Raw genomic sequence first — 22,816 nt, forward strand, 5'->3', positions numbered from 1 at the left:
AGTGATGACCAGCTTGCATGTATAGTTTTCAGTGGTGAAGCCACACGGTAACAATAAGAATAGTATATGTGTATTTATTGTATTTCTTTTCAGAGGCATTGCGCTTCAGCCCACTGGCTGCAATTTAATGATTTACGTTATGTAATGTGTAATTGTATTTTGTTGTACTGTAACGACACTGCTAGTTGGCACATGGTCAGTAGTTTAGCTTCTTTGTTGTAGACATTTATCTTATGTGCCATTACATAACACATGTGGGTATTGTAAATTGAGTGTATTTCAAGAGAGAATTGTTATCAGGGATCAGTCCACGTTAACTAGGGTGAAAGCGCGCTTAATAGCACAACATAGCACTAGTTGTAACAATATAGAAATGGCAGATTAATGGGATAGTCAAGAAAATCTAGGGGATGAGAAAGAGTTCGCTACGTTAGCAGCACAAGGCACTGGTGAGGGGATACCCACCCAAGGCAATTTCGTGAGGAAGATAGATACAGTCAGGCTCAGGTGGGCAATCTGATAGCGAATATGAGGAACAGCGACACACTGAGGCAATCGCAAAGGTATGGGAGTACGATGTAGGGAGTCCAAGTGAACGCAGAACTACTAAGAATAGTGGTAGATCGCCGTCAGCCGCATAGCCACGAGGCAGCATATCAGGGGCACGCGGTGATGACTTTCTTGAATATCAAGAAATGGATAACGAAAAGGGGAGAAGATCATCTAAGAGTAGAGGAAGAGAATGTCACAATAGGAGAGATGATTTAGATAACACAGGTGTATCGTACATCCTCGCATAAATGGGAAGTCAAATTCAAAACGTTAGTGCAGAAATAAGAAATAAATTTCAAAGAAATGGTTCAAATGGCTCTGAGCACTATGGGACTTAACATCGTAGGTCATCAGTCCCCTAGAACTTAGAATTACATAAACCTAACTAACCTAAGGACATTACACAACACCCAGCCATCACGAGGCAGAGAAAATCCCTGACCCCGCCGGGAAGTCAATTTGAAAAGATTAGTGCCGAAATGGGAAATAAAATTAAACACGCCAGCGCTGAATTGAGGAATAAAATAAAAAAGGGAAATGATGAAGTAAGCGCTGAACTGAGAACTCAAATAAACAAGGGGAATATGAAGTACGCTCTGAAGTGGGAGGTAAAATTCAAATCCGTAGTGTCGAGTTTCAGTCAATAAAACGTGAAACGAGGGAAGCGAAAAATGAGGTAATGATGTTCCGAACAAAGCTAGAACGAGAGATTGCGGAGGTCAGAAGAACCGCTAATACAAGGGAGGAGGGCACAGCGGATTGCTCGTGAAACATTAGAGAAGACGGAAAACACGACAAAGATAGAGGTGTATTAACGAAGTTGCGGAGGTGCGTGAAACAAGTAGAAATAAGCCAGCTGCAAAAGACAGAAATTGTGCCAAATAAGGCACTGGTCGCGGAGCTCTCCCAATTTAAACAAAATATAGAAAGCGAAATTAAGCAATTTTCTCAGGAAGTCAGGTCGCAGTATTGTGAAAAATCGCGTCTCAGAAAATAAATGGTATGCGATTTGGAAACAACAGAATTCGAAAGAGCCAGTTCAAACCCAGCACGAACACGTCCAAGCCCAGACGATATTTGAATGTGCTCGAATGTAAGAGTTACTCGTCAACTACAGACTGAAAGCGTATCTGCAGAGCAACGAAATATCGCTAGAGATAGGCTCCCCGCGTCTACACAAGGCACGACTGGATCGCAAATTGCGAATATGGAGAATATTAATGAAAGGTTTCATATGTAAAATTGTTATCCGATAATGCGCACCATTTTTCCAGTGAAGAAAATGTGACATGGAATAGAAGGGTGCATGCCCAGTGGAACGGTAGACAGGGAACGTTAGCGCCAAGTGCGAATATGATAGGCCGAGCAGGAAGAAACTCAAATAAAATTTTTAATTTTAAGCATTTTATCTTTGTACGAAACTATCAGCATTTCAAAGATGAGAGTAATGTTTTACACCAGAAAACCTTTATTGGTCAGTTTGATTTATCATTACCTCCTCACTGGCCTCTGATGTACAAACTGGACTTCGTATGTTCACATATCAAGGGAAAAACGGCCTAATGCATCGGAGCATTGTAAAAACGTGCACGTCATACGAAGAGTTTTGTGACGCGTTTTTAAACAACTACTGCTCCTAGAGACAATGGACAGGATTCAAACAGGAAATAATGATGGTTGGTTCAAATGGCTCTGAGCACTATCCGACTTAACTTCTGAGGTCATCAGTCGCCTAGAACTTAGAACTAATTAAACCTAGCTAACTAACACATCCATGTCCGAGGCAGGATTCTAACCTGCGACCGTAGCGATCGAGCGGTTCCAGACTGCAGCGCCTAGAACGCCACGGCCACTCCGGTCGGCCGGAAATAATGATGAGTAGAGAATTGGAGAGTTCTGGGTTCCGTAGTCCGGTGAAGTTTGTCGAAAACCTGACCAAGAAGAATCAGTATTTGGACCACTCATGCACACCGGCTGAGATCATAAGATTGTGTTACATGAAGTTGCCAATTACCTACCAGCAAACGCTCGTCGGCCGATGTGGAAGTGAAGTAGAAGGATTCAAGAGTATCCTAAGAGAGTTACAGTTCGCTTTCAGCGAGCAGCAGGCGCGAAAAAAACGTAGGCAAAGAGACGTGCAAGGTGAAAGAAGGGAGAACAACAGAGAGAATACTAGAGGCCGTAAATGGGAAAACAATGTAAATTGTCCGCCTGACTAAAACATGGACCAGAGAGATCGCAGTGGGAATAATGGGCAGTGGAGGAGAATATAGACAACAAAATGACCAGGGATGGGAGCTACAAAGTAATAAACATCATGGGGCGACAATAGAGAAACTCACCAACGGCCTGATCAATAATGGGTTGGAATGAATAGCAACAGGATACGGAAACAATCAATTAAAATTAGACCACCTAACCCTGGGAGAGTATGGCGAAATAGCCTAGTATAAGGAGGAAGGATTGAAGTTTCAGAACGATTAAATGAAATGAGTGTCTATTTTACATATTTAGCTATGGAATCATAAATGAGTGACTTGCTAACAGGGCTTGCAGTGAACGCACCGAAATATTATCTGAGTGTTATAGGGACGTGAAATGGAAAGGTAATAAGAAGATATAGACACGTAAAATGTAATAAAGGAACAGTACGAAGCTGTACGTTCAAAGCACACGACACAGAGGGTAATAGATAAAGACATGGCAGTCATGTTGATGAGCAGTGAATTTATACAACGTACTAAGAAAATAAAATGTAACTTTATTAAGATGAAACGAAGAGACCACTAGAGTAAGGTAACAGCAGCAGCTCAGAAAAAGGGGGGCAGAGAAGAGAAGGTATTACTGAGTAAAACCATCAGACACGGTACGTGAAACCGTGATTTAAAGTAAAAGATCAGTACTTGCTCTAAACTTGCTATTTAGTATGATTGCCCACAGAAAGTACGCCAGGAGCATGAAATGAAGAAGAGGCCCACCTAATCTTGTATGTTTATGTGTGCAGACGTGCACTTTACTGGTCACAGATATTCAAGACGACAGCCATGACGGAATCAATAGCCATGAGATCGGACGATCCTGTGATACCCACGACAGTGTAGTATTTAGAATAATATGAACATACTACTGCCCAGTAGTTTAACAAGTAGTTAACAAGTATATGTGGAGTAATCAATCGGGTCTACTGCAGGATGTTCGAGTCACTGTGGCGCAATATTTCGGCCACGTAACTCGTTGTCTTCTTCAGGTGCTACCTGAGACTGCCGTATCAGTCTCGCGGTCTCGCCTGGATCTGCACCGAGATAACTTGTCCTCCGAGTTCGCAGCAGTTATTGATTTGCCTCCCATGCATGCCGATGTAATGCGTCTTCACTTGTAGGTTGTCTTCTTGGGTGTCTCCTCAGCACAGTTCTGCAGTGCTAGCTATGCAGCGAGCAGGTGTGGCCAGCGGGTGGTGACGCTGCGTGGCAGTTCTCGGCCCAGCGTCCGTATTTGGGCGTTGTGTGACCGGCCAACACGTCCGTAAAAGGTGCGGGCGGTGGTCTGGAAGGCGCTGCAGTCTGAAACCGCGTGACCGATACGGTCGCAGGTTCGAATCCGGCCTCGGGCATGGATGTGTGTGATGACCTTAGGTTAGTTAGGTTTAAGTAGTTCTAAGTTCTGTGGTGCTATACACGAATGTTGAAAATTAGGTGGACTGATAAGGTAAGGAATGAGGAGGTTCTACGCAGAATCGGAGAGGAAAGGAATATGTGGAAACACTGATAAGGAGAAGGGACAGGATGATAGAACATCTGCTAAGACATGAGGGAATGACTTACATGGTACTAGAGGGAGCAGTAGAGGGCAAAAACTGTAGAGGAAGACAGAGATTGGAATACGTCAAGCAAATAATTGAGGACGTAGGTTGCAAGTGCTACTCTTAGATGAAGAGGTTAGCACAGGAAAGGAATTCGTAGCGGCCCGCATCAAACCAGTCAGTAGACTGATGACAAAAAAAAAGAAAAGTTCTAGGGGACTGATGACCTCAGACGTTACGTCCCACAGTGCTCAGAGCCACTTGAATCGTCTGGAAGAGGTCACGGAGCAGAGGTACTTCCGCGACGTCGTGAAGATGAGCGGTGGGGAAATCGAAAGGCAGGTGTAAGGCCAGCCGAAGGATGCGATTCTGCAGTGTCTCCAGCTTTTTCAGGTTGGTGTCGGCGGTGTTCCCCCAGACGACGGCAGCGTATTGGAGTACAGAGCGGAGCAGTGCCTTGTACAGAGTGATGCCCAGTCGCGGTGGTAGTTGTGAGCCGGGGTTCAGTACCGGGTAGAGTATGCGTACTTTGTTCCTTACTTGCCTTCATCATTCATTTATGTGCGGAACCCACGTGAGTCGGCGGTCGATGGTGACGCCAAGGTAATGCGCCGTTGGACGCCACGGGACAAGGTTTCCACGGACGGTGAGCGGTTGCAGAACTACAGGAACGAGCCGTCTGGTGACGATCAGGAACTGCGTCTGGGCTCCATTGAATTGTAGACGCCACATGACGGCCCAGGCTGCCAGGGTGTCAACGGCAGACGGCGGCATTGAGGCTCCTCGTATATAGAGCCGTGTCATCCGCGTACAAGGAGAGCCGCACACGGTCGATCTTCGGCGCATCAGAAGTGTACAGCGAGTACAGGAGTGGCCCCAAGACCGAGCCCTGCGGCATACTGGCGTTGATGCGACGGACGGAGGACAAGCCATACGCGGCCCGCACAATGGAAGGTCCTATCGGCAAGATGATGAGACGGACGTGCGACGTCGGGACCCCAAGATCAAAAAGTTTGAATAAGAGGCCGCGGTGCCAAACACTGTCGAAAGCATTTGACACGTCCAGCAACACCGCGCCGAAGAACTCGCGCTGCTCGAGGGCGACCAACGCATCTTCCACTAGCCGAAGGAGTTGGTGAACTGCCGAGTGGCCCCTGCGAAAGCCGAACTGCTCTTCGGGCAGGAGGCCTTCCTCGTCAACGTGTCGCTGCAGCGGCCTGATGTACACCCTTTCAAAGACCTTGGAGACGGCAGGCAGTAAACTAATAGGTCTGTAGTTCGAGGTCTGGCGCAGATCCTTCCCCATCTTCGGAATCGCCACGATCTCTGTATGCTTCCAGGACTGAGGAAAACTGCAGGACCGGAGGATTACTTTAAAGATGTCGGCGAGATGAGTGGCAGCCACCGGCGGCAACTTCTGGAGAAGGGCGTTGGAAACTTCGTCGGGGCATGCAGCTTTCCTGGGGTTCAGGGCACGCAGGATGGACGACACCTCTTCCGCCGTCGTCTCTTCAATGACGTCATCGTCGTCGCGTGCCTCCAAGTAGCGTGGGAGCCGGTCAGCAACCAGGTCGTCTTGGACAGCGTCGGTCGGGTCTTCTATCGGCGTAAACGCAGCCTCAAAGACGTCTGCGAGGGCATCAGCCTTTGCAGCTGGTTCGCAGACAGCCTGATCGTGGACCATCAGTGGAGGGATACGTTGTGTGCGGCGTAGGAAACGCTTCGTCGTCCACCAGGCCGTGCCGTCGTCAAGGCAGAGAGAGGGTAGCGACCTTGTTATTCAGGTCGCGATGGCGATGGTTCTCAATGGCGGCCCGGATGTCCCGACGTATCCTGTTGAGGAGGCGCTTGGTGTCGGCATTTCTTGTCCTCTGCCACTCCCGGTAGACCCGGTTCTTCTCAGTGATGGCCGCATGGATGTCCGGCGGCAGCTGTCAGGAGTAGTCAGGCGGAGTGCGTGGTCGGGGCGGCGTTACTATGTTGGCGGCGTTGATGGCGGTTGCTGCGAAGTGCAGAAGTGCTGCGTCCGCTCCAGCTTCCGCAGGGGGAGGCGCGGCGGCTAGTGAGTCCGTCACGGCTAGTTGAAACCTGTCCCAGTAGATGCCAGCAAGTGAGATGCCTCTCCTGGGCTGTTGTACGGCGTCTAGGTCGATATCAAAAACCACTGGGACATGATCAGAAGACAGTGCCGTCCTCGTCGTGGCGGTGATCTGATGAGGGATGCCCTTGACGACCGCGATGTCGATTATATCTGGGCGGCCACGGGCAGGGAAGATTGTCGGGTCGTGCGGCCACACCACAAGCGCATGGTGACGTTCCGCTACCCGGAGCAGAGTGTGGCCAGTGGCATTGGTGATGCTGGAGTTCCAGGAGGCATGTTTACTATTAAAGTCCCTCAAGGAGAGCAGAGCATCGATGTCAGCAGGGTCCGGTGGGCGAGACGGCGGTCGATAGGCAGCGACGAACGTGACGGCGCCCGCCGAGGTATGAACGACGACACCAGTGGCCTCCAGGGTTGCCAGTGGTGGAAGTTGTATCACGTGATGACGAATGCCATTGCAGACGTAAACGGCTGTCCCACCACCCGCCGTCAGTAGATAGCTGGAGTAGTTGCCGCCCTGACGTCGACCCCAGGCTTCAGGTGGGTTTCGTTGATAACGCAGACGTCGACGGCTTGGTCTCGAAGAAATTGGCGAAGTTCGCCGGGTTGAGTGCGGACGCCATAGGCATTCCAGGCGACGACCGAGCCCTCTAACGCTGCCAATGGTGCAGCTGGTGGGTGTTGACAGGGGTCGGGGCTGGAGCGGCCATTGGCACTGCAGCGGTGAGTTGCTGCGACAGGACTTCGATCAACTGCGTGGCACTGGTCACCAGGGCAGTGAGCTGCGCGACGAGGTTGTCCAGGTCAGCGGTGGAGGCAGCAGGCGCGACCCGGCCCTGGAAGGGGGAGGCGTGGCTGCTTCGCTGTCAGAGTCCACCTGGGGCAGCTCGACTGACGGTGCAGAGTGCGGGGTACCCACGGGGCGTCAACCCCCACGCCGGCGGTTGGCGGGACGCGGTCCGGCCGACGTCCCGGGAGAGGCAGCCCCCGGCTCCGTCACCAGCACCTGGGGTGGAGGCGCAGGAGCCTCAGGTGCCGGCACGGCCTCGGATGTGGCGGCAGCAGGAGCGGCTGACGCTGTAGGGACGGCGGAGGGCGACCCTGACGTTGCCGCCGCGAAAGAGACGCCGGGCCGTCTCGTTGCTGGAGTCTTCGGACGTGGCGTGGGTGTTTGGCTACGTTGGCGAGCGATGCCACGCTTCCAAACCTCACACCAGTGATAAATGGCCACGTGTGCACCGCCACAGGGTGCACATGTCGGCTTCTCGGTGGGCGGACGGGAGCACGCACGGCGTGCGTGGGCGCCGGCGCATTGAACACATCTGTCCGGCATAGAGCAGTGGCGCGCGAGGTGATTTATACCCTGGCATCGAAAGCACTGCACTGGGCCTCTCCGGGAGCAAAGATCTTCGGTCCGAACGGAACGTCGGCGACCCGCGTCAATTGGTAGAGCTTGCGTCGGAGCAGACGACCAGGAAGAGCAGCATATCATAGCGTGATTTAGGCGACTTAACGACTGCAAGGACGTAGAAGCTCAGGTCAGCGAGTTCACGATGCAGGTGATCGGCTACCATGTGGAACGGGAGGTCGTGTATTACATCTTCGAGACCTTGTCAGGTGCGGAAGCGTGGGTATAGAATGGTATACCAGACGCCTCCTGAGTGACCCGCCGATAGTAGTCAGCAGTGCAGAGTGTGACCCTGTACAGGTCACGCCCGGCAGGCTTCACGGTGTACACGGCCGTTGTCCAGCTGCGCAACAACTTCTGCAGTTCCCCATAGGACGACCGAAACTGGAGGATCACCGGCGGAAGATGGGAGTCTTTCTTCGGCGCAGGATCTCGCGGCAGCGAACGCGTGGAATGAGTTGGCGACGGCAGTTGGAAGCGTCGTCGATGACTGCATGCGTCTTGCAGTTCGCCGGGCCGGGACAAAATCGTCGGCGTCAGGGGCAAAATCTACTTGGCCCTCTTCGGCGAGCTGCGAACAGCGGATGAAGCGGCTGTCGCCCTCCTTTTTCCCGCTTCGTACGCGTCGCTGAGGCAAGGTGGAGCTCATCTTCAGAATCGGGAAGCGGAGCAGACAGCGCTGTCTTCAAGGTTTCCGTAGCTGTGTCCATCAAATCCATAGCCATAGCACTGTTCGTCGCAAGTGGGGGGCCAGATGGGGCCGCCGACGGCGCAAGCGCGGCCGGACGGCGATCTGCCACACCCTTCGCGTCGCTAGCAAGCGCAGGTATGCCCTTCTCGCGGCTGCACATCTCAGCGACTGCGTCGATGGTGCTTGCCGTATTGGAGGATCTTGTCCAGTATTTAAGTCTAGAGGGCGCTGGGTGCTCTCGTTGCCGTCCGCGCCAGCTTGGCGCTGCTTGTAATGTGTTCTCTCTTCCCTCGTGCTCCCTCGGACGTCCGCGCCCGCCTTGGCCTCCATGTGTGGCAGCTCTTTGAGGCCTGTCCTTTGTGGGGCGCTCTGTTCGCGGTCCGCTCCCGCCTGGCGCTGCTCCTGCAGCGTTACTACTTCTTGAGAAGTTTCTTGGTTTCTTTCATTGGGCCCTCATAAGCTCCAGAGCCGGACTCCACGCCGAGCTGAGCTGGTAAATTCTGTCTCAGTTTATTAGGTTGTCTGTGACACTGTCCCAAAATCTTGGCATCTGTGTCACAATTTTGGTTTTGTTGTAGTCCATTGAGTGACTGAGCTCCAGACAGTGCTCCTCTATGGCAGATTTGGTTGCCTGTTGGAGTCTGGTGTGCCTCTGGTGTTCTTTGCATCTGACGTCCACCTTCCTGGTTGTCTGGCCAGTGTATGACTTTCCACACTGGCACGTGATGTTGTAAATGCCTGGTTTACGTAGCCTCACTTCGTCCTTCACACTCCCTAGCATTATCCCAATTATTTTAACTTCTTTTTTTCTCCTCAACACATGTTTATCCTCTTTCCGCATAGCTCTGTATCTGAAGGCGATTTTTTTTTCCATGTGCTCCGCTAATAAAAGGATGTTGAGAAGATATTACCTACTTATGTTTTACGTTTTCAAGGAATATTGTTTTATTTTATGAAGAGCGTCATATTTTATTTTGAAACAATAGAGGTCTAAAAAATGTTGGTAAAGCTCTCGAATACCTGCCAGCGAAAAAAAAAAATACTGATAGAGCGCCTGCCATGTAACTAGGAGATCCTGCGTTAGAGTCGTGGTTGGACCACAAATTTTCAACTGCTCCATTGATATTTATCAACGCATGTAAGCAGCTAATGGTCTAGATTTCACTGTAATTTCATTCAAGTTCTGTTACTGTCAGGAGGAGTCATAAATGTGGTGCAGCAGATACTGAGGAGGGGAACATTAAACAGATAACTGCTGTGCTTGCTGCGATGAAAAGAAGCGTTTTAAATGAGGTTTAATTTTTTTAGGTATGCCAGATGCAATATACCATTAACCTAGTAGATATGTTGCCTATAGGTTTATCATCAGACATGAGAGAACACTGCACTGGTAGGGTTTATCAGACGTAAAGGGATGCTGCTGTATGTCAATGATGAGTGATTTCTGTCGCTGATTTATATGAGTACTGTTGAGAACTGTTGACAGTCCTCTCTGGGGACACCACGTTGGAGTAGCACTGTCTGTGTGGGTGTGGAGGCTTGTGTGTTCACAAGAAGCTGAGGGCAAAGCCAGCTGTGGGAAGATACGTTCGGTAAAGTCTTGGCTGATGGACCAGACTAAGTGCATCCCACAACGACCTGTCATACCACATCCATTACTTTTCCTTTCCCAACTCCTCAATGCCCAGCCCAAGATGAGTTGCGATTTGCGCTGACGGGTGGGTGGCACATGGGGATATGTGTAGTGAACGGAACCTCAGGGATACCAGGCGACGTCCCTGAGTAATTAGCCTTGCACCACGTAGGGTTTCCGTGGTGTTGATAAATTAAATCCCTAACTCTCGTCGGACCAAAATAGACATGAAAGAAAATAGTAATACTGAGGGGCAAGTTGAGAAACCAGGCACATCAGGGCTGGATCGGATGTAAAAGATCCCTTCAGCTGAACAGGGGGACAGACCTGTTCAAGAAGTGAAAATGGTTACTAAGAAGTGGGACCAGATTAAGATCGAAGACTTGTCTGGTGCTCAGAGGAGGATACTTCTTAGAAAACAAAAGCTAAAAGAAGGAAAAGAGTGGCTTATTAAACAAAAGTGGAGGGAACTAGAGGGTCTTGATTCCAGGACCCTCAAGAAAAGACTGTCCCAGCGCAAAGGGGGTGCACAAACCCCTTCTACATCGAGGGCAGGTATTAAGAGGCAATGGAGGAATCTAAGACTCCCATTTCTCAGGATAAGCCTATCCAGAAAAAGCTGATGAAAGAAATGGAGAAACAGACCTATAGTACTGCAGTCTCGTTTTCAGGATGCCGGTTATCCAGCAAAGCTACCCACTGGTCAAGATCACCTCGCAGCAGGAGGAACTTGTGAAGATCGCTGAGAACATTGTGGGGACTCTGATCCAGGACCCAAATTCAGGATAGTCTATCTGGATCATGCTGCTCTTGTGTTTGTCCATGAAGGGGTGTGTACAGTTGACTGGTCCCCTAATATCGCTATAGGAGGATGCAAAGCTACTGGTAAAGACAGCACCTGAGCTCTTTAAGACCGCAAAAATGCTAATCTGGGTGCAACAACTCCTTAAGGATGCCTCCCCAGAGACTCTGATTGAGAAAACAGGTTTTCAAAACCCAAAAGCCTCGCCAGGGGATTGGAAGGTAATCAACCAGAAGGTTGCACCAAACGGCGAATCCCTTGCAGTGGAAGTCAGAGAGAAGTTCCTGAGGTCAGTGCGGGAACAGGATGAGGCTACCCTTCAGGTTCTTACAGGTTGCCATCAGGGTAATCAAAGACATCAGACGCTACAGTGGTGGCAAGATGGAGATTGAACGTGCTGCATATAAACCTGCATCACAGTAAAGGGGCCACTGCTGCCATGATTCGTCTTCTGGGAAGATAGGAAGTTCACATGGGCCGCATTCAGGAATATTTATATAAAGGGGTTGTACCGGACCTCGGCGACACTGGAAGTAAGCTGGTTTATGCTAGAAATATAAGAAACTCCAGAACGTGGATTTACGTAAAAAATTGAATCCCCTTCACGCCAATGGCGGACTACTGTTTTAGGGACTTACTGACCATCAGGGAACGTGAGGAAGGTACCAGGAGTGAGTTTGTACTTGCCTCGGCATACCTCCCTTACGAGGACAGTGCTCCTTCTTCTCAGAACATGAGGAGATTGGTGGGAGGGTGTACGATAGGGCGACCAACTATTGGTTGGATGCGATGCTAATGCCCACATCTTAGTGTGGGGCAGCACCGACACCAACAGTAGTGCGAAACTTCTATAATTTATTCTAGCTAATAACAGAGATCCTCGATAGGGGCCAGGAACCTACATTTAGGAATATAAGAAGGAAAGAGGTAATTGACATAACCTTCGGTTCGACTTTGTTGGTTAGTTATGTCAAACAATGGCATGTGGCTTTAGAGCCATCCTCATCAGACCACATGTATATTACGTTTGAGTTTGAAATGGGCAGACCATGTCCTGTAGGAGCACCAGGAGAACGCACTGGGAGTCGTATAGAATGGACCTCGACTCGAGCCTATTGGAAGTAGGTACTTTGTTAAGGAATCCAGTAGAGTTTGAGGAAGTATCAATCATGGCGTCATATCACGACAACTGCTCAATCACCAAGAAGAGTACGAATAGGAATGTATCTTGGTGGAATTACAGAGAAGAGAGGTACGATGAATGTTTAACCTTCCGAGAAGGGAAGGACAATGAGCAGAGTATCGAGATCCTCTTGTAAAATACAATCTTGCAATTAAGCATGCAAAGCAGGCACCATGGAAGGTATTCTGTGAGAACATAGAGGGTATGGCGGCTCGGGCCAGACTTCAGAAGTACCTCACTAGGATACCAATTAATCCAGGAGGAACTTTAAGGAAAGAAGATGGGGAATATAAGGACAGCACATGAGACGCTGGAACTACTCCTCAAGACTCGCTCTTCAATATACTCTGACAGACAAGATAGACGAGATCCCTGTGAGATATCGGTTTTCAGGTATTCAAAGGGGGAACTGGGAATCTGCCAGAGAACGTGTCGGCCGTAATAAAATCCAATGCACGGTGGGAACATTCCAACAGTTCAAGTCACAAGGGCCAGATGGTATTTTCCCAACGCTCCTGCAACAAGCAGGGGTGTGAAAGTACACTCCAACAACTTGTTGGGAAGATGGAGAAAGCACTACACTTTCAGGAAGTAGCCCTCTGAATCTTCTTAGACATCAAAGGGGCTTAAGGCAACAGAGGTGCATGGTTTGGAGACCACCACTTGCACGTGGATTAGAGCCATGCTTAGTGGTAGAAAGGTAGAAACCACCATGATGCAATAATCAACACCAGCAGAGGCTGTCCACAACGAGAGACCCTGTCCCCTCTACTGTGGAATCTTGTGGTGAATGGGCTCATTGTAGAAATAAACCCTAGGCAGTACCTTTGATAGGGATATGCAGAAAATCTTGTCATAGTAATACTTGGCAAAGTTTCAGATACAGTCAGGTAACCCTAGATGAGAAACTATAGTGGACCCCTCACATAAATAGCACCTGTTTTAAGACGAAAGGTACTCTAATGATTACCAGAAGCGCTTTTGCTAAAAACTGGGGCTTAAGCCCCAGGTGTTTGTACTGGATATACACGATGGTAGTAAGACCAATGATCAATTATAGGGTTACAGAGTGGTGGAGAAAGGTAGAACAACAGGTACCTGCTGAGGAGCTTGCTAAGGTACAGAGACTGGCCTGCTGGTGGAATCAGCAGCACATCCACTGCTAGGATGGAAACCATGCTGGACGTGCCCCCATTAAACCTCTGGGTAAAGATGGAGGCAGCAGCTGGAGCAAACAGATTAAAGACTGGCAAAAACAGGAATTCACCTGGGTATCCAGGATCTCACACTAAAATGGGGTGTGAGATAGACATACGTAGGGCTGGGGAAATGCCGGACGCCCTTATAACAACTCGCAGCTGCTTCAACAAGCCTTTCAATCTACTGACAGGAAGTAGAGAGCTCTGGAAGACATTGCACTGGGGACATAGTCTGGTTCACTGACGGTTTGGAAACAGGACAAGATGTTGGGGCCGGGGTATACTGAGTGCAGCCAAAGTTGGAGACTGCAATCTCTATAGGGAAGATGGCCACTGTGTTTCAAGCAGAAATATCTGCCATCAGGGTTTACGTGGAGGAGAATTTGGGGAGGTGCTACAGAGATCTTAGCATTTTCATTTATTCAGACAGTAAAACAGCCCTAAAATCAGTCGCAGCCACTGCTACAAGATCAAAGCTCGTGGCAGAATGCTACAAAGTCCTTACAGAGCTAGGGGAAGGCATTAGGGGAAACCTATTGTGGGTCCCTGGTCACTGGGGGATTGGTGGTAATGAGCAAGCAGATATCTTGGCCAGGATAGGGGCGATAACACCATTTACTGGACCGGAACCTGCTCTGACAATCGCCAAGGCGATGATCAAAATAAAACTATGACCCTGGAGACTGCACATAGATTATTGGGATAAGGTCTAAAAGCAACAACATGGCAACGTATTGATGACGAAGCCATGTTCTAAGAGAAGTCTCTCAATCCTGGCCTTGGACAGGAGAGGAATGAAACTCATGGTTGGACTTTTGACAGGCCAAGGGAACTTCAGAAAACACCTACGCACAATGCGGATAATAGAAGAAGACCCCAAATGCAGGATGTGTGGAGTGGGCGATGAAACCCCATCACATTTTATCTTCGAATGGGAGGCATTGGTGATTAAAAGACGCAGAATATTCGGATCAACCAGACCTGATGCAATTTTTGTCTATCAAATCACTGTAAAAGATCTCCTTGCACTGTTCAAGGGCATTGGTTGGCTCTACTGGAGCCACAGGCAACCGTACCGCACAATAAACCCTGTTTTGGTGCGGACAGCAGTGGGCTTGACCAATGCTGTTTTTGCTTCCCTGGTAAAACCAAATCAAATCAAACTGTTGACAGTGCAGAAAGCTGAAATACTGAGAATAATCGTAACAGAAGGTGAAACAAAAGAGAAAAAAGAGACTAAATGGCAAATGATCCGCGTTCAGGAAAGGACTGTTTTAGAGTTTTGCATCTACCACTAAAGAGAGAGACAGAGTACAAATCATGTTAAAACGTGTATTAAGGTAACGACAAGAGCGAAGATGCTAAAGTAAAAACATCACAGTAGTTTAAGGAACAAGAAAATAAAGTGAACTGATGTAGTATAAATTTCTCATATGTTGAGAGCAAAATTACACTTTTTTCCTTTACAGAGTTGCGATCTACAATTTTAAGAGAACCCGTGGTATGAGTATCTAATGAGTTTATATGAGAATTTCAGAAATGAAACAATGAATTGAAAGACCAGAATACCGCATACGAGTAAAAATTTTATGGTAAAGTAGATATTGTGGTCTTGGGGTGAATGATTGTAAAGGGCAGTGCATGAGTAAGGGAGAGAAGGATACCGAGTATTGGTAGACCTCACTGGTATAATCTGCTGTGCACGAAATCGAGAGACAACTGCGTGAAAAACTAATCTTATCTCGCCTAAGCTCCCAAGCAAAGGAATTTTGTTCAATATTTTAAAACCTTTCTACGAGAAATGTAAATCTGGATACTGTTAGAAGTTAGCATTTACTATGAATGCAATTTAATTATGTAACGTTCAAGTAGTAAGGAGATAAGAACAATTAATTTTCACAGTTTGGCAAATGTAATTAAAGTAATATTTGAGTAAACGTATTGACAGTTATGGAAAATCTACATTGATGTAAAGTTATTACGAATACTAAGCAAAAAGATTGTAAGAATAAATTCTATTTGTATTCTTGTAAAATTTCGTGTTAATGAAATTTTTGGTGAATTTATTTGCGGTCATGCGAGCCACACGTTTGAAAGATGTATGAAAGAAACACAGACGGGAGCTGGAACGGGAGAATGGATGGATGTTGAGCCATGGCCGAGCATCCATCACCTGCACGCACAGGACATGCAAAATCGGACCACGCAGGCTGGGCACCATAGGCGTGTCTTCGATGTCCCTACCTGCAATTCGAAACTGTTTCCTGCAGAGACCTCACGCCCAGAGCTTACCTGTCGACAAGGAAAGGGTAGACTCACGATCCAAACACCCACCCCCAGGGATATGCCAGAACATTGCCGGCTCGCCACCTGCAATGTACTGTGTCTTGCAACCTTTCCACTTTACAAGTAAGTGAATACCAGCCTCGATATTTGCATACATACTGTTTATGAACTCATGTGGGAAATTCACGTAGCCTGTCAACAAACTGCTGCATGTTAGCCAGATGATATAGATTATTTTTCCATACTCAAAGAACAATGAGACTGTGGTTTCATATCGAATGATCATAGAAACATTTGTGAAGTGAGAACAGATATGTGACGACTTCCTTCCACCAATACCGGTCACAATCGATAATGTTGTGTATAGGACAACACTTCAGTGTTAATGGACGCTGCTTCAACTTTATTCCAACATCTGCATTTAAAATATAATATGTAGAGGTTTGATCCGATCACAAACTTGGACTTACATACACAGATTAAAGTCAACAATGCTGTGAATGACTGAGCGTCAGAGTCTACATGTTTGGCTGCGACAGAGACAGTAAGGACAGACAGTACATTACGGATGATCCTGCGCTCCAGTCAGATTGCCCTTTGTCAGATCAGGCCAATGTGCTGTCATGTACTAGAGCTGCCCCCATGAACATACTTCATGCAAATTGCAATTTTTGTGTGACAAGCCTGTTGTGCCTATACTTGATGACAATTTCTGTGTACTTCATTTTCAAGGATGTTTCTTCTGAACTTTGTTTTTTGTATTTTTTGTGGAACAGAGACTCACCTATTGGTCTTACGAGCGAACATTAGTGATGGTAATTCTAGCATTTTGTTGCTTTACCTTATGTAATCAATATTTTGTGCGAAACCTACCTCCTGTAATGTTTAGCTCCAGCAGACTATAATTTAATGTTGAACATAATAAGTGACATGTTGTTTACGGATGTATACATACTTCATTTCATACACAGTGACACAAGTGTAATTTTTATGTAATTTGTATGTCCAGAGACGGGTTTGATGCAGCTCTCCGTGCTGTATGTAGAATACTGAATTTGATATTTGCACTTGCATCTTGCAGCATACATATTGCTATACTCCTTCGACTTGTGAACGTATTTCACTACCCATCTTATTGTAAGATGATACGAATTTTTAGATGTTTATTATGAAGTTGTAACTCATACGCTTTTACAAGAATATGACTAAGATCAATAAAGAAAATTATTTGGAGCAAGTGTGCGAATCAGTCGGTTTTAAAGAATGGAATGGATGAATGTGTTCAAGCCACTGATATAATTGAGCAAGTAACGTAATTTCACCCTGCTTTAAATATATTTAATGTGATAGTGTATTAATAGTAGATAATGTGTAACGTCAATTTTAAAGAAGAGTGGATGACTGTAAACTGGTACAGTAATAAACCTGTCATGTTTGCGTGTAGGCCAATAGGTTAACTAGGAATGTAGCAACAAAATGTAATATGAATAACTTTGGCAAAATTCAAATGCCAAATTATGCCTCTAGTGATAATATAGTTCTGATGCCATCAAGGTCCTTAGTGCTTTAACATTTTTTGAACATGATTGCATTGGTATGTATTTAAAAACAGCAGAAAAGGGTGATGTTACCGCAACAGCTGCTTCCAAACTATCCCGTAACTAATATAAAATCAGACTATAAAGACACATCAGATAGGAAAAAATGATCAACACTGAGGTTTGAAATACCAGTTAGTACCAGTGATTGCCAGCTGTTAATTAGAGTATTTTAGATTTTTATTCAGAATTTTGTGGTTTATATACACACTCCTGGAAATGTAAAAAAGAACACATTGACACCGGTGTGTCAGACCCACCATACTTGCTCCGGACACTGCGAGAGGGCTGTACAAGCAATGATCACACGCACGGCACAGCGGACACACCAGGAACCGCGGTGTTGGCCGTCGAATGGCGCTAGCTGCGCAGCATTTGTGCACCGCCGCCGTCAGTGTCAGCCAGTTTGCGGTGGCATACGGAGCTCCATCGCAGTCTTTAACACCGGTAGCATGCCGCGACAGCGTGGACGTGAACCGTATGTGCAGTTGACGGACTTTGAGCGAGGGCGTATAGTGGGCATGCGGGAGGCCGGGTGGACGTACCGCCGAATTGCTCAACACGTGGGGCGTGAGGTCTCCACAGTACATCGATGTTGTCGCCAGTGGTCGGCGGAAAGTTCACGTGCCCGTCGACCTGGGACCGGACCGCAGCGACGCACGGATGCACGCCAACACCGTAGGATCCTACACAGTGCCGTAGGGGACCGCACCGCCACTTCCCAGCAAATTAGGGACACTGTTGCTCCTGGGGTATCGGCGAGGACCATTCGCAACCGTCTCCATGAAGCTGGGCTACGGTCCCACACACCGTTAGGCCGTCTTCCGCTCACGCCCCAACATCGTGCAGCCCGCCTCCAGTGGTGTCGGGACAGGCGTGAATGGAGGGACGAATAGAGACGTGTCGTCTTCAGCGATGAGAGTCGCTTCTGCCTTGGTGCCAATGATGGTCGTATGCGTGTTTGGCGCCGTGTCGGTGGGCGCCACAATCAGGACTGCATATGACTGAGGCACACAGGGCCAACACCCGGCATCATGGTGTGGGGAGCGATCTCCTACACTGGCCGTACACCTCTGGTGATCGTCGAGGGGACACTGAATAGTGCACGGTACATCCAAACCGTCATCGAACCCATCGTTCTACCATTCCTAGACGGGCAAGGGAACTTGCTGTTCCAACAGGACAATGCACGTCTGCATGTATCTTGTGCCACCCAACGTGCTCTAGAAGGTGTAAGTCAACTACCCTGGCCAGCAAGATCTCCGGATCTGTCCCCCATTGAGCATGTTTGGGACTGGATGAAGCGTCGTCTCACGCGGTCTGCACGTCCAGCACGAACGCTGGTCCAACTGAGGCGCCAGGTGGAAATGGCATGGCAAGCCGTTCCACAGGACTACATCCAGCATCTCTACGATCGTCTCCATGGGAGAATAGCAGCCTGCATTGCTGCGAAAGGTGGATATACACTGTACTAGTGCCGACATTGTGCATGCTCTGTTGCCTGTGTCTATGTGCCTCTGGTTCTGTCAGTGTGATCATGTGATGTATCTGACCCCAGGAATGTGTCAATAAAGTTTCCCCTTCCTGGGACAATGAATTCACGGTGTTTTTATTTCAATTTCCAGGAGTGTATAAATACAAAGCCGCTTTGGAAGCTCATTTGTATCACCTGACATTGCTCGTGTGTGCAGCAAGGTGAAGTAGCCACAAACGGAGACCGTCCCCAGTGGAATTCTCCAAAGGACGTGCTGGCAGAGGCACAGGACAATGGCATCTGCAGACCATACTTTCCTTTGAGATGCGTCAACTGGACGCCAGATGCCCCTCAGGCAAAATAGATATCATGGTGTAAGGGCTCCTGCAGTGATTGTTTTTAAGACGCGAAAGTGGAGAGAGGAGAAATGCAGATTTTAGCAAGGTTTAGGAATGGCACTATTGTAAACCAAACGTAGAGAGCGGAATTTCTTTGGAATATACTGGCTGCCGCAAATTGAAAATACAGTGCAAGTCCACAGTTTGGGACATTTTTGTATGTGTTGGATACCGTCAAACGGTGGGTCCGCAGAAACTAATTGTTAAAAAAATAAAACTTCTAGGAATAGCTAATGTATAAAAAAACTGGAAACTGAGAGATAAATTTAGCTGTGCTGCTGATGTGCCACTCCACACATCACAGAAACAGATGCGGAGACGGTAAGTTGCTTGTTTTTCAGCCCAAACTAGTAGGATGGCCTTCACTGATCACCCGCCTCGTGGGATGGAACCAACATCTTTTAAACGATCCTTTTACTGGCCAGCGGCCAGCGGTCAGTTGTCCGAGGCTCAGCCAATCTGAACAAATTAGAGAACGTCAAAACAGAAACATGAGGCTTGCTTTTTTCGAGAGAGTCGATCAATTCTACTACAGGAGCTGCTCCACCAGAATCCTTCCCCTACAAGAGCCGTTATCATGAGACTTCTTCGCCAGCCTTCTGTGCCACCGGGGTTCATCTCCATACAGATGAGCTGGGTGACTTAGAACGATTTCAGGCTGACATGAAGTTAGCCACGGGTGTGGGTCGTAGGTGTGTGATCAATGAATAATTCTGTAGCAGGCTCAGCCTCCATCTCCAGATTACTATGGTGATATCGAGCCGGAAAGCGAGATGATGCATAGGGACAGCTGTGATATAATGTTCATAACTTCAAACTTCGCTCTCAAGACTTGCTTTCAGTACCATGTCACTGATAAGCTCTCAGCTCTGGCCACGGACGCAATGCATTCTCATCTCTAACGCTATCTCACTTTTATGTCAACAACGCAGCAATCATGGTATAACTTCATGAATTTAGTTGTTTCATTTTTGATGTGCATTTATTGGGCTCTTACCCCAGACTGTAGTCAAATGTGCCAACGTTTTACTTGAGGATTGTTGTTGCTTCTTAGCTGATTTACACATCACTTCAATATAATAAAACGAATTAATTGTGAGTCTTATTTCATGTAATAGTCATTGAATTCTGAGTTCATTATTTTGGAGAGTGTCTGATAAATATCACAGTGCTATTAGTCTACAGTTAGACTACTCAACCCTTGTCGATTTACACTAGCACATATTTAAGGCTGCTTCTATAGTGTAATAATACTAACTCTGCTTGATAATGTGGCTTAAAGCTCATACACATATTTGACCTGAACAACAGTTTCGAAAAAAATGAAAAATGATATTATATAATGGGAGCAAGGCATGAGGGCATGATATCCCAATGCGACCATTCTGGGATATTATTCGTTTGCTAAACCCAACATTTAGCTACCTAAACAGGTTTGTAATTACAAAAAAACTGTTTCATCATTGTTGATTAACATAAAATGTTGAGGTGGTACTGTCAGTATGTTCCATTTCAACCCTTGAGGCAAATTTTATACAGGATAATCACAATTGCAAGTTGAAATGGTACAAGGAGCCGCTACTTGCGACAGTTTTATCATGTCGTGACCATCTGGATCTGCAAATTAAAATTTACTAGGTTTTAATCTACTAGTCCCACTGGATGTGTCCTATCTTTATCTTCCCATGCAAATGAGACAAAGAAAGTATGATTGTTTTTGGGTTGTAGAAACTGTAAAACTAACCAAAGGTGCGTACTGGGTGGTGGTTTTGCAAAGAGTAGCTAGTGGATAACCCTGTGCAAATAGAATAGCACAGGTTTTACATCGCGTCAATAGCTATAGAGGGAGACCGGGCGCTCAACCAATGGTTGGTCTCGCCGTCGCAGTGGTTCAAACGGGGAAAATGGTGGTCTCTGGGAAGGCTATCTTTGGCAGTGTGAAGAAGGAGACCCCAGTGAGCAGAAGTGCCCACGTTGGTGTCGGAATATGGGAAATAAATGTGTTATATCATCATAAATCAGGCACGAAATGTCGTTTTTAAAGTTGGTATAAACAACGAAACGTTGAGAAACGTAGTAACTGTAGTAATTCGGTCTCAATAGATGACTGAACTTACAAAGGTATGAGAGTAAACATGTGGTACTGGCCATCAATATAATGCCCTTTCTGATCGTCGATCACTTAAAAGGTTCAGTCTTAGGGTTTACCGCACCTTTAGCAGTCGCATATTATTGGTAAATCCCTTAGAAGGTTAGGGCAACTTTCCATAAACTTTTCTTTGTGACTATGGTACGACTAACAGTTCGCTCCCCCGTGTATAACGCTCCTTACATCTAAAATTTCCAGTTATTTCTATAATAAAGTAGTCCCAACCCGATAAAGATGTTTATTTATTTACTGGAGACCGTTTCCGACCACTGTTTTTGTCATCAGACCGCTTACTGCGTGGGACTCCGCTGAAACCGGCGAGGATCGGGCGACACTCTACGAGGCTTATAACCACTGACAGCGAAGACGTGACGACCAGGAAAGTGGTCCAAACCGGACACCACTAAGTAAATAAACATATTAATGCAGCTGGAACTGTTTCATTATAAAAAGATTACACCATTTGCTATGACCGCTGACTTTACAATAGAAACCAGGTAAAATGTTGCCAAAAATTATAAGATTTCAGTGTATTTCTGCAAAAATATTAACCAAAACAGCTGTCATGCGTAAGTTACAGTAAAATTAGATAAATTCGGTGTATCATTTTGTTTTTGAGGATTCTCTTTGTATTGGTTCTGTGGCCACATGTTTCGCGCCAGACTAGGTAAACAGTACTTGAGCCCCAGTAATTATAATTTTGTGCTCCGAGTCAGTACTGCTGCTAAGAAAGGGAGCTTTCCATTGAGAGTAACTCTGAAAATGAAAGGTGATAAATTTTTGTAGTCTTTGTGATGAGCGGCAGTGCCACAGGGTCTGTCGTGTGTGGCCATGTAAATACGTGCACTGTGCAGAGGAACACAACGCAGTTTTAGACCCTTGAAGAGGTGAAATGTTATGACTTGGCTCTGCAGTCTTTATTGCACAAGGTGTTGTTATGGAATTCAGATTGTTTAAATATGGCTAAATTTCATACTTTCAGTTCACTTTATCAGCCCACCATGCCATAGCACACAGTAGATTTTATTTGAGCAGAGTTAACGTAATGACAGATCGCATAGCCAACTCATAGTTAAATATTGTACACTGAGATAAAATTCCTTCCAGTTCTGTGGTTTTGTGTACCTCTGAAGTGCTTCACTTTGATTTGTTTTTCGAGGTTGGGTACTTTTCTGTAACGCTTGTGTTCATTCTAATTTCAGTTTAACTACAGTTTACAAAATTAAGAGCAAGAGAGTGAATATCTAGGCCATATTTGTACGTTCTACTTAACATGACCACTTAGGTAAATTTTCACTTATTTGTGTTTACAAGAGCCAGGGTAGCCGTCAATGACTAATTATGAACTACGTTATTTTTGATCAGATAATCAGTGCTTTGCTGAATTCATTTACCAGACGTTACCATTATCTTTTCATGTTTATTTTATCATAGCTAGATACAAAGTGTTTGGCTAGTCGTTAAATCGTGTGTGTTGTGGGCTGAAATTTATTCCGTTGCATACTTTCCTTCACTACCTAATAGTGTGACCTCCTTAACTCAG

This window comes from Schistocerca gregaria, chromosome 8 (assembly GCF_023897955.1).
Source record: "Schistocerca gregaria isolate iqSchGreg1 chromosome 8, iqSchGreg1.2, whole genome shotgun sequence".
Lineage (NCBI taxonomy): Eukaryota > Metazoa > Arthropoda > Insecta > Orthoptera > Acrididae > Schistocerca > Schistocerca gregaria.